This window comes from Macrotis lagotis, chromosome 2, assembly GCF_037893015.1.
Source record: "Macrotis lagotis isolate mMagLag1 chromosome 2, bilby.v1.9.chrom.fasta, whole genome shotgun sequence".
NCBI lineage: Eukaryota > Metazoa > Chordata > Mammalia > Peramelemorphia > Peramelidae > Macrotis > Macrotis lagotis.
Genome location: NC_133659.1, coordinates 70935506 through 70948162, shown reverse-complemented (window position 1 = coordinate 70948162; position 12657 = coordinate 70935506). Strand labels below are relative to the sequence as shown.

At 41.1% G+C, this 12657-nt stretch overlaps 1 protein-coding gene across 1 annotated transcript in view; it reads right to left on the bottom strand.

Annotated features, from left to right (window-relative positions):
- BRINP2 (BMP/retinoic acid inducible neural specific 2) overlaps positions 1-6747 on the bottom strand; it is a 149384-nt gene extending 142637 nt beyond the window's left edge. The window contains exon 1 of the mRNA XM_074222110.1: positions 6017-6747. The gene's annotated coding sequence lies outside the window, so the exon portion shown is untranslated. The remainder of the gene's footprint in view (positions 1-6016) is intronic.
- Between the last annotated feature and the right edge of the window lie 5910 nt (positions 6748-12657).

Genomic DNA, 12657 nt, shown 5'->3' with positions numbered 1-12657 from the left:
TGACCTCTCCTAACTGTTGTCTTTCCCCATTAGACTATAAGCTCCTTGGGGTCAAGGACTGTCTTTTTTCTGATTTCATAATCTTAAAACTTAGTCCACTGCCTAAACTATAATAGCTACTTAAATAACAAATACTTGTTGATTGACAACTGTTCATAGAACCTTTAATGATAGAGGAAACATTTAAAGGAAGATCAAGGAAGGAATGATGGCAATGTCAAGTCATGCCATTGTAAGACTCAACTCAAAATATAGAAAAATGATTAATTATATATTAGAAAAACTTCCAGAATTCTTGCAACATTTCCCACTGATATGCTAGTTTTTTTTTCTCAAACTTCCTAAGGCAATATGTTCCCATCACCATATTCTATACTGAATTATTCTTAACTATATGTAAGCCATATCCCTGACTCCCTCTTTCTTCCCCTCTGTATAATATAAGTCCCTCTAGGGCAGGTGAAGCAGCTAGATTACACAGAGGATAGGGCACCAGGACTGGAGTCAGGAAGATCTGAGATCAAATCTGACCTCATACACCTACTAGCTGTATGACTCTGGGCAAGTCACTTAATTTTGTTTGTCTCATGTTCCTCATCTGTAAAAATGAGCTGGAGAAAGAAATAACAAACCACTCCATTATCCTTGCTGAGAAAACCCCAAATAAGGTCATGAAAAGTCAAACACAATGGAAAAGCTGACTGAATAAGGAGGGCTGATACTGAGTCATTTTTTTTCTTTGTATCCCCAGTGCTTCTCCCAAAGTAAGCTCATTGGATTATAGAATTAGAACTGGAAGGGACCTTAAAAGTCATCTAATCAAACCCTTTCAATTTCCTAAACTAAGAAACTAAGACTAAGACACTCGTTCAAGGTCATACAGGTAAGAAGTGATAGAGCCACCATTTCCAATCCAGTCCACTGACTCCTAGTCTAATGTCTCCTATACTAGGGCTAAATAACTGCTGAATCTGTCAGCAGCTGTCCCATCTACCAATGTCCAACATGACTTCAAGTGTCATATCTCCCATCAGCTACGGAGTGAGGAAGTTGAGGAGAAAGGCTTAGTCGTCAAGAAGCTAACTGAAAAAACAGAAAACTGAAGTTTCTCACCTGTGGCTAAATATAAAGCAGGGGGCTTCCCATCCATGACAAAGAACAAGTATTAGAAGACAGTTGGGTCTAGAGAGAGTTTTCAGTAAAATATAAGTAACCCACAAATATCTACCTACAAAAAAGTAGTAGGAATGAAACAGTAAAATAGAATGGGACTTTGTGGACAATGGGTTTTTTCCCTGTATGAAGAAACTTACAACCTTTGGGACTCTGGATCAGTTATAGATCCCATTAATTACATATTCCATTAATATTAGTATTGATTACAAGACCCTAATCCATAGTGAAAGGGGCACCCAAGGAATCAGAGATACATGCAAAGGGAATATTCAAAGCCAAAACTCAGATGAGGAATAATATAGAGAATGTGACAAGCTTTTTTTCAGTCTTCTCAAAGACTCAAAAACCTTTCTGCTGAAGATAAGTTCTACTTGTCAAAGGTCTGCTGGTGACCAGATAAGGGGAAGGCCAAATGTTGCCTCCTCTGTTTGTATTCATGGCCTTGTTTGTTCCTCAGAGCTGCCCCTCATACTGTAAATGATTTTATCTTCTCCAGATTAGCTTGAGAAAGGTCTGAATCACAGTACCCTAATAGTAAGGTTGCTGGCAATACAGCATAACCTCCCCCCGCCACACCCCATCCTCCCTTACTCCAGCATGATTTCAACAGCAAATGTTTTATTAAAAAGGAAAAGGAGGAGGGAAGTAAGAGGTTACACACACACACACACACACACACACACACACACACACATACAAACACACACACATATACAGCCACACTACAGAATTTTAAGACTGAATACTTTTCAGTGCTAAATAACTCAGGGCTTTGGCATTCTATAGAATTTAAAGGCACTCTGGAAAGAACATATTTGGGGGATTTTGAGGTCCTCTCCAAAAGTCTCCAATTTCAATTACATACGATGTTTTATAATGATGCCTTGAAATTCTAGATGGTCTCATCAATTGATTATAATTCCCTTGCTGTTTTCGAATGTAAAATTAGTGAATCATCTGAATTTCAACAGAAATATTTCTTTTGTCATTACACATGGATCATTGACAAGTTGGAAAAGGCCAATTACACTTCCAGTATTCCAGGGCATACTCTTTAATTTTTTTGTGTGTCATGGTATATTGTGTAATTTGTATGAGTATGTGTGTGTGTTTTTAACCTTCAGTAGTATGGTGAAGTCAATGGACCTCTTCTTGGAATGAAAGTTTCTAAATGTATATATATGTACATATATACATATATTATATATATATAATATGTACAAATACATAAATATATAGTTACAAAGGAAATCAACTATAATCATACTACTACTAACAATAGATAACACTTATAAAGTGCTTTATAATTTGCTATGTGCTACAAATATTAACTTACTTAATCCTTACACTGACTTCATAAGTGTTACAATCATCCCCATTTTGCAGATGAAGAAACTGAGACAATTATAATGAAATACTGATTTAAAGTTGTTTTTAAAAGAGCTTCTGCTTTCAATCATTTTCTCTAGGCCTTAGGACTGCTTCCTCCAGGTTGACTATTATTGAAATTCAGTTGCTACTTTATTGTCACTATCTGAAGGAAAAGAGGTTGGTTGGAAAGGATAGAAGTATTCTGGAGACATCTGACCTCCTCTTTATTACCATTTTCAACTTCTCTCTCTTATTATATTTTCTTCAATCCAAATCTTAACCATTCTTAAAAGTCTAAATCAGATCCTGCCTCTTCTTCCTGGCTTCCCTGGAACTCCTCCCCAACTCATCAATTGAAAGTGATGTCTATCTTTTCTCATATTATGTTTAATGCCAATCCTGTATAGTCCAAAAGCAACTTTTGAATAACTTTGAACTAAAATTTACCATGTTATCATTACTTAGCTTATCCTTTTTTTTTTGTAGTTCTCCCCAGCTGTAAGCTTCCAGAGGGCAAGGGACTCCATCTTTGTAAACAACAGAACACCAAGTATCTGTTGGTTCCATTAGTTATCTAACACAACCTTGTGTTCAGTTGTTAGCTCCCATTCCAGTCAAAAACAGAGCAATTGGAGCAAAATAAAATCACCAAAAATGAGCTATGTTTAAAAGAAATAATAATAAAAAAGCAGCATGGACCAGGATGAGGGTGTTATGAGACCCAGACTGGAGCTTTCCATTTTGCTAAAGACTAGCTCTGTGCATAACCTAGGACAAGTCATTTAACCTTTCTTTGCTTCCCTTTGCCATCCCCTCTCTCAAATTGTAAGGAGGAGACTTAATATCAGGTCTACTTCTTCCTCTCAGGATAATCAAAGATAAATGAGACAATAAGCTTGTATGAGGATTAATTAGATGAGCTCTGTAAAATACTCTCAGCTCTTTGAGAAGGATGCCATCATACAATTTATATAGGGCTGTGATTATTTAAGAGAAACAGTTGAATCACCAAAAGCAAAAAGCATAGGTGGGAGGGGGAGGGAGGGAGGCAGAAAGAAATGCAGCGAGGACAAGAGAGGGAACCAACCTAGGAACCTCCATCCTAAGCATCTCAAGTCAGCAGAAAGTGCCCACGCAGGTGTCTCAACTCCCTCAAGATTCTCTCTTGTTTGTGAGCCAGGGAGTGATTCTTGAGCACTCCCTTGGAGGGGGTTCTTTTTTTCTATGCTAGTCCCAGAGGGATTTCCTGTGCTTGGGGAGAGGTTATCAGGAAGAGGTAGATGATGTAGGACTGGCTCTGCCATGTATTTTTTTTTTTTTTTGCCCTCTGGCCATACTTTGTAAACAACCTGTTAGGAAGCCAGATGGGGACCTCTTGAGGAGGGTCTCCAAGGCAGGATGCTGGAGGGTCACCAGTGCCCCAATCAGACAGTCAAAAACCCTATGAGTGGAGCTTTGGGACTGTCTCCTCTATAGCCTCTCCTCTCCTCCCCCACCCTAACTCCATGTCTGCCAGCCTGTCTTTGCTTCCCACATTTGCAGCAATGATCATTTCATTCTTCAAAACCCCCAGTTCAGTTTTGGAGAGGGAAGACCATTGGGAGATTATTGAGACTTCCCCGACGCTGCAGCTGTTGGGTAGCAAAACTGGCAGGCATTCTGGAGCAAGCTAAACTCCATTGGGAAAAAACCCACATTCCCGAATCTGCTTCCCTCCTCCTCGACATTTCACAGAAGCCATTCCCTGCCCCCTTGCCCTCTCTCTCCATGGCCACTCTGGGAGGCAGCAAAGTGTGCGCTCTGCTGAGCAGCAGAAAACAATTATGAGTATCGATAGATTTCAGGATCATCCTGGCAGAATGGTCCAGGTTCCACACCTGAAGCTACAAGACAACTTACTCAGGTTGAGAGAGAACTCAGAAAGCTTCTGGCTTAAATAAATAACAAACATGCAATAGCCACCCCTCATGGAGGGTTATCTCCAGCTTCTGATCCAAAAGAACCTACCTAAGCATCACTCTCTCTCTCTCTCTCTCTCTCTCTCTCTCTCTGCTCTTGACGTCATCAGACTGGAACCCCTTCCCCCATTTCCCTTCCTCCTTTCAAAGAAATTCTTCTTCCCTCCTTTCAAAGAAACTACTACCCAGTTGTTGGGTTGGTCATCATCGGCATTGTATGCCCCCAGAGAGTATGTTCAAGGAATGGATACACTTGGATGGGTACATGTGTAGAGAAAGACGGCTGCAGAAGCAGTTGACTCCCCAGTACACCTTCTCTCTTCCTTATTGGGTTCTGCTGACATTACACTGTCCCCAATACAGAAGGCTGAGTCCATAGCTTACAAGGGCAGCTTTGACAATTATACCTTTTTTTAACATCATTTGTAATTTCCAAGGCACCTGGTTCCCTGGGCTAGGGCTAACGCACACACAGAATTCTTTACAGAGGGGTCTGTTCAAGCATGTTAATAGTGTATTAGCTTGATTGTTAGTTAATATTTGGCTTAAGTCTATATACTCTGGATAAATATATACCACGCAGAGGGTTGACTGGAGAGGAGAACTCCTCTGGGCTCACAAGTTCATGTCCTCACTGAACAATTCCGACATCTCTGGCCAGCCTTCTGTATTGAGAAGCTCATTCTGGAGCCAGCATGCTCTTTCCACAGACAGTATTTTATGTCTCTATGTGTTCAGCTATGTGTCCGGGCGCCCATGCATGAAAGAAACACGCAAATAAATTTATGCAGATCGGTCCATGAATGGAGAGAGCTGCTAGATTCTAGAATGAAGACAATTTTCCTCTCAGAACAGCAGAGCTGCCTGCTCAGAGTCTCCAGTGCTTTGCCTGGTTTAACTCAATCAGTGGGACTTCCACCACCACCCCTAGGGAGAAGAATTGCTCTCTAATAAGGTTCCCTCTTCAGATTTTTTTTTTCCCCTCTGGCGGATGAGTGTGGAAGAGAGAGAGTAAGGGAGGCCGAGGGAGGGAGGCATAGGCGCTGACAGCCACTATACAGACATACTGGGTAGCTATATGAACCACAGGAATGGAGATCGCATGTGTTCAGCCTAGGCTCCATTTATCCCATGCACAGTATTTCAAGGACCAAGGAGAGGGACATGGACCTTCCACGATCACTCAGTAAGATGGGATTCACCGAAGCTAATGAGAGTTGCTCTAACTTTGAAGACTTACACAGAGCAGGAAGAATGCCCAGGGAAGCCGACTTCCATGGGGAAAGGCTAGATCTAGTGCAAACCAGGGAGCCTTCAGCCCTATTCAGAACAGGACAGAAGAAAGCCAAGAGATAAGAAGCCCAGAATTAGCCCCTCTGGCTGCAACTGCTTGTAAACGCCCAAAGCAGCTTGCTTCCAGGGAGCCCACTGCCCCTCTCATCGCTCTACACCTACACATGGAGCCACGTCTCCCCAGCAAAACGGCCCCAGAAAGCCCCCCGCTTAGTTACCTTGAATGCTTGCAAGAGTCTCCCTTGCTCTATCAGCTGCTCCCAAGCCCCAGAGCGTCTGAGAGGAGATTGCGAACAGATTCCGGGGGGTCTTCGGCATCGACCACATCTCCGGTGGCAGCTTTCCAAAGTTTTTATTTCATGATTTCACGTGCTTCTCCCCCCCATTCCTCCCCATATTCGGAGGGGAAGGCGAATACCTCCTTGTGAGGATGGGAGAGCCCCCTTGCCCGACTCCGGCTTCCCCTTGCAGCTGCCGCTGGTGCCGCCGCCGCTGCTATACCTCTCTCCTGCTCTCTTGCAGCCGAGCACCAAGAACCCCGACGGCCCCCAGCATGGTGAGGGGTGGGGGGCTTCTGGACCGGATCAGGACGGGAGAAGCAAGCACGGCACAGAGTCAGCCCCTGGGGGAGTCCCGGCTCCCTCGGCAGGGAAGAAATCCGGGAGCTTGTCTTCTTTCCCAACTCTTAAAAAGACTCGCGCTCCTCCAGCACTCGGGGGGAGGCAAGTCCACAGCCTTCGGGCGAGATCATGCTGCGCGCTGATGTGTGGCCGCCTTCTGTAGCCTGGGCAGGTGCCCCCACCTAGGTGGGTGACTGGCAGAGAGCTCCCCCCGCCTGGAGGCGCCCCTCCAGGAGGCCCCGGTTCTTCTCGGCGCTTGGCCCCCCCAGGCTGCCGGAAGCCCTGGCTTTGCCCGCTCCACTTGGTCCTGCCTACCTAGGCAGTGTCACCTGCAGACTCGGGGACCAGATGAGTGTCTTAAGATAACAATGCTGCCCTGCTGCCTCCCTCTCGCTTCCTTAGGCACGGAGGTGGCCAGCCAATGGCACCCGCGGCCACACTCCCTCCGGCTGCCTATTGGCTGGCCAGCTTGGCAGGAGGGCGGGCTCTGGATTTTACCGGCTGTCTCCCATGGTTCGCTAGTAGGCTGGGGTAAGGGCTCCCTTAACCCTCCCAGATTTGCAGCAGCGACTTTCCAGGGTGGTGGGAAAAAAAGTGATGGACAGATGCCCGGCTTGGGGCGAAAGAGGTGGAGTCTAAAAAATAGAAGCCAGTCGGGAAGCCTAACCTTCTGAGGGGTACAGTAAGGCCTGGGCCACACTTCGGTGCTTGTCAACTTGAACTCCTGCACACCCAGGTCCGTGGGTGACTTAGAGGGCGGAGCTAGCCCCAGGGTCAGGCCACTATTTTTCTGTCTCTTTTTATTTTCTCCTCCGGCGCCTGAGCTATCTAAGCATATTTACTGTAGAAGATGAAAGACATTTATTTCAAAACATTGGCAAAAAAAAAAAGACTCAGTCCAACCAGGAGAGAGAATTAAAAAGAAGAGAGAGTCAAAGGATCAGGGAGATGGAAGAGTTACAAAGCTTAGCAGAAGACGCAGAAATTTGGATAGACAAAAGTAAGGCAGCCCCCCAAATCATTAAGAAAAAGCAAATGAATAGGAAGAGAGATCTGAGGGTGTTGGGTGATTCATGTTCATCCTAGGGACAGAAGAGGAAGGGAACCAACACAGAAACACACACACACACACACACACACACACACACACACACACATCCCAAAAGACCGCTTGCTTTGAATGGGAAAATGTTTCCACCCTGGTGGTTTCCTTCATATTTATGCGATGGGGGCGTGGGGACAGAGATCTTGCTCTCATTTTTTGTTTTTAAAGGCATACTGGAGAAATCGGAACAGCAGCCGCCTTGTTTCTCCTAAGCAGGTGCTGCTGCTGAGCCTGCGAATTTAGATAGAGAAGAGAAGAGGGGAGAAAAAGGAAAGTGTGAGGAAAGAATATTAATTGTAACCCAGGAAAGACTAAATTATGAGGGTTTTTCCTCGTTTAATGAGGATGCAACATTGAAAAATGTGGCCTCTACCTTGCATCTAGTACTGTGAGCAGAAGGAAAAGGGGAAAGGTGGTCCTTGAAGGGGAAGCTTATCTAATAGCAGAGATCCATGGGGGTGAGCTTAGTGGATGTAGAGTGCACATTGTGAAAGGGAGGGAATTAATTTTATTCTCTGGGGGATCCCACTTTTATTCCTCTATATATCTGAGTCATAACTCAGAGCCCCTTAAGAAGGGGAAAAGATTCACAATCCAGTTTTCTTAAACAGGTCAACATTAAAGATTATTCTACAAGGGACTTGGGGGGGGGGAAGAGAGAATATTACAAATTTTAGGAAATGTCACAGAATTATAAATCAGGATGAACAGAGGCTAGAGATTTCAAATCAATGAATGAATGAAAGACAACAGAAAATTCTCTCACATGTCCATAGCCTCTCACCTGCACTCAATCCTTATGCAAAATCCTTCCTCTCCCCTTGGGGGACAAGTGCTGCTTTCATCCCTGTCTTCCTCCTAACAAGTAAACTGAATACTATCTTAGAGTACTAGGTGAAAGATTTGTTGAATAGTTTTTAGTAATCCAATAAAGATCCACCAAAGAAATGGGGGCTTCCCAGTTTCTATTTTTCTCTATTCAATGTGCACAGTTGCACTGTAACTTTTTTTAGCATATAGGGACAGGTTGAACCTAGAGTCAGAAGACTTGAGTTCAAATGCTGATTCTGCCAATTTCTAGTTATGAGAATGTAGCCAAGTCATCACTTTTCTGAGCATCTTTCCTCATCTATAAAATGGGAGAATGGTACTATATGACTTCTTCAGTTCTAAATCTATCCATTCCCTTTGCATAAGCCTTGTATTGATTCATCTGTGGGTTTATTGCTTCTGTGGATTGAATTTATATGCTCCTGGAGGACAAGGACTATTTCACTTTTGTCTTTGCATCTTCAAGACCTGGTAGGGTTCCTTGTACATGGAGACATGGAATAAATATTTAATTGAATTAATCTTAAGGTGGAGGGGCTTGGCTGTCTCAATGAATGGAATTCCAGGCTCATAGTGTAGAAAATCTGAATCAAAATCTGGCCTTAAACATTTACTAGTTGTATGACCCTGGACAAGTATTTACCTCAGTTTACCTCAGTTTCCTCAACTGAAAAATGGGAATAATAATAATAACCCCTACCTCCAAGGGTTTTTTGTGAAGATCAAATCATGTAATTATTGCTAATTGTTTAGCACAATATGTGACACAAAGTGAATGCTATTTATCATCCTTGTCATCATCATCAAATCCTTCTTAGTCATCTCTACTACAGTGGAAAAAGCCCTGATTCTGGAATAAGAGGACATGAGTTCAAATTCAACATCTGATATCCATATGACCTAGAAAATCACTCAACCTGCCAATATCTCAGCATCAAATTACATAGACTCTGGGATATAGTTCTTAATCCAAAGAGTTAAAAAAAACTTATATTCTCTAAATCATTATGGAACCAATACCTACTGATAGAGAACCTGGATCCATGGTGCCAACCCATCTAATAAAAGAAGTCTAGTGGTGATATTGGCTAGGATAACGGACTGGGGATTTGGAAGGAGGAAAGAAATAGATAACTGACCTCAATTATGAAAAAAAAAAAAACATGATCCTGAGAAACAGGAATTTGGGAATAACAATCAAGTACTTGAATATTTAAAAATGCATTTTTCATACACCTAGAATTGAAAACCCTGTACCTATCATGTTATATTGTGTTCTAAACATCACAGGATAAATTTCCTGGTATGCACCAAGAACGGTCATCTAGTCTTCCAAAAGCAATCAATAACATATTTATTAGGAAGTTTTTACTCTAAAAACTGCGCCAGTCTTGTAGAGTCAATCAATGAAATGTTGTTCATACACCCACTATTCTCCAGGCTCTGTGCTAAGTGTTGGGGATACAAAGAGACAAAAAATAATCCCTGCTCTCTAAAAAGCACAGTGTAATGGAGGAGAAGATATACAGACAACTATCTGAAATAAAATCTTAATCAGATTAATTGGAAACAATCAGCAAAGGAAGGATACCAGGATTTTATGCGGATAATAAAAGTCAAGTCAGCAAGTATTTATTAAACAGTTACTATGTATCAAATACTATCCTACAAATAGAAGTTAAAAGATAATCAAACACTGCCTTCAAGGTGCTTACATTCTAATCAGGGACATGAAGAGCAATAACACTGTTCTTAATAACCTTCAGGTCTTTTTGAAATAATAAGACCAAGAAATTTAAATAAAAAAATCTTAATGTATATGATTAAATTCTATGTGAATGATTTAGACTATAGATGCCATAGGAATTTAAAGGTACAGAACACTGTTACTGGGGAAAGATTTCATGGAGAGGTGGAACTATGATCTGAGTTTTGAAGATAGGTCACTGCATGGGAAGGGAAAGTACTGGAGAAATTATGGGGTGTGATGAAAAGAGCACTGGATTGAGGATCTAAGGGCCTTAGCTCAAATCCTAGCCCTGACATTAATAGCAGGGATATAAACAAATCTTTTAACTTCCCTGGGCCTCAGTTTCCTCCTCTGTAAAGAGTCCTAAATGACATCTGAGGTTCCTTCTAAGAGTAAATCTATAAAAAGAGAAGAGGATTCAGATACTCTCTCGAGCACTAAGGATATAGTGCTTTCAAGGCAAAATTTTCTATATGCATATTATTTCCCTTATGTAAACAACTGAACCACTCAACAACCACAGGAGGGATGTATTATGGATATTGTTGTTTTACACATAAGAAAACTAAGGCATTATGTGATTTCCTTATGATCACATATCAAGTAAATATAAGAAGTGGCATTTATGCACATGACTCCTGACTTTAGCTTGGATACTGTTTTTTGACAAGATAATAGAAATGAAGGGCAGTTGAATTGGAAGGGGAAAAAGGAGTCAGGTTGTAAGCAGAAATGAAGAGTAGTTGAATAGAAAGGGGAAAAATGAATCAGATTGTAAGCTGATATGCAATTGCTTTTCTCTAACATCTTTAATGTTTATAAAGTACTCTTCTCCTAATAGTCCAGTGAAATAGAACAACCATTAGAAAAGAAAATTAGAATAAAAACATAGAAGATGTGAATAAGTATGGTATGTGATTTGTCCATAGTTATATAATGGAAGTTTTAATATTCAAATCTGGTGGTGTTTACTTAACAGTCAGATTCAGGTGGTACCTAGACATGAGGGACTGGAGTTTAAAAAAGAGGTAAGAATTGGAGATCTGAGAAACATCCATATAGAAAGAATGGTTGAGGTTACTTCAACTGTATTTTTTCATTCATTTTCAAAAATTAGGCAGAGTTAACCTAATATCAGATCCTTTACTCTTAACCCCACCAGTACATCCTCTATTTCATCTCCAATTCTCTGGTTCTTTGTTTCTCACACTCTCCCCCTCCTCCTCCAAATAGGACCATTTTTCAGTTCCAGGAATCAAATGGTCTCAAAATGATAGGTATCAATGCATTTTTTTAACCAATTCCCTTTACTTATTAATATATGCGACCATGTATAAAGACTCTCGGTAACTAATGATTCTAATTTGGTATGGTTATCCGTGAGAAGCAGTGAATAGTCACCCTTGGAGTTAGGAAGACCTGGGTTCAGTTCCTACTTAGGACAATTAATAACTATGTGACCAAGGGCCAGTCACTTAATTCTTCAGTGGCACCAGGTAATTCTTTACCAAAGAGGGAACAGAGCTTTGCATATTGGGCATTCCTTACACTTATGAAATCTGTAGGTCTAGACCAGGAAAAAAAATTCCCACAATAACAAAAATCTCCTATATTGCTGTACTGTTACCCAAAGTAACTGGAAAAAGAAATGGCAAATAAATGAAACAGAAAGGTAATCTCTCTTCTCCTCTTTGTTCTCCCTCCCACACTGCCAAAACAAATATTTTGATTGGTTGATGTCCTACATTTCTTTGGAGAAACTCAAGGCACTTCAGAAAAATTATTGATGGGATATCAAACTATGGTAGTGTGAGCAATATATAAGCTCTCTACAGATCAGATTTTGTACATTTCAGATGTTCACAAATAAATGCTTTATGTTGTTGTTTGAAGAATAAAAATGGATATCAGAAATGTTTGTTCAAAATTATGCAGGGACCCAAGGTCTACCTCTGATAAATAGTGTCCTAGTCTATTTATATTGACATTAAGCCTATCAATCAATTAAATTTATTATTTATTATGTGTGTCATGTGTGGACTATGTATCAAATCTTTTGCTAAGTGTTGGAAATACAAAAAAAAGAGACAAAAATGATCCTTGTCCTCAAGGAACTCCTAATGTAATGGGGAAAAAGCAATTAAATATATGCAGACAAACTATATGCATTATCAATAAGAAATAGGAAGGGAAGCAAGATTAGGGGAAAAATTGTAAAATTCAAAATAAATAAACTATTTCTAAAAAAAGATAAATAGGAAACAGTTAATAGAGGGAAGGCACCAGAATTATGAGGAATTGGGGAAAGTTAAAGATGTAGAAGATGGGCTTTTAAAGGAAGCCAGTGAATTGATTAGGTAGAGATGGGGAGGGAGAGCATTCCAGGATGAAAATAGCCAGAGATGAGAGACAGAGGTTTTTGCTCATAGAATAGTCATGAGGTCAGTGTTACAAGATCAGAGTATAGATTGAGAATAAGGTATAATAAGTAGCCTAGAAAAGGTGAAGGAGGATAGTTTATGAAGGACTTCAAATGCCAAACAGAAGGTTTTG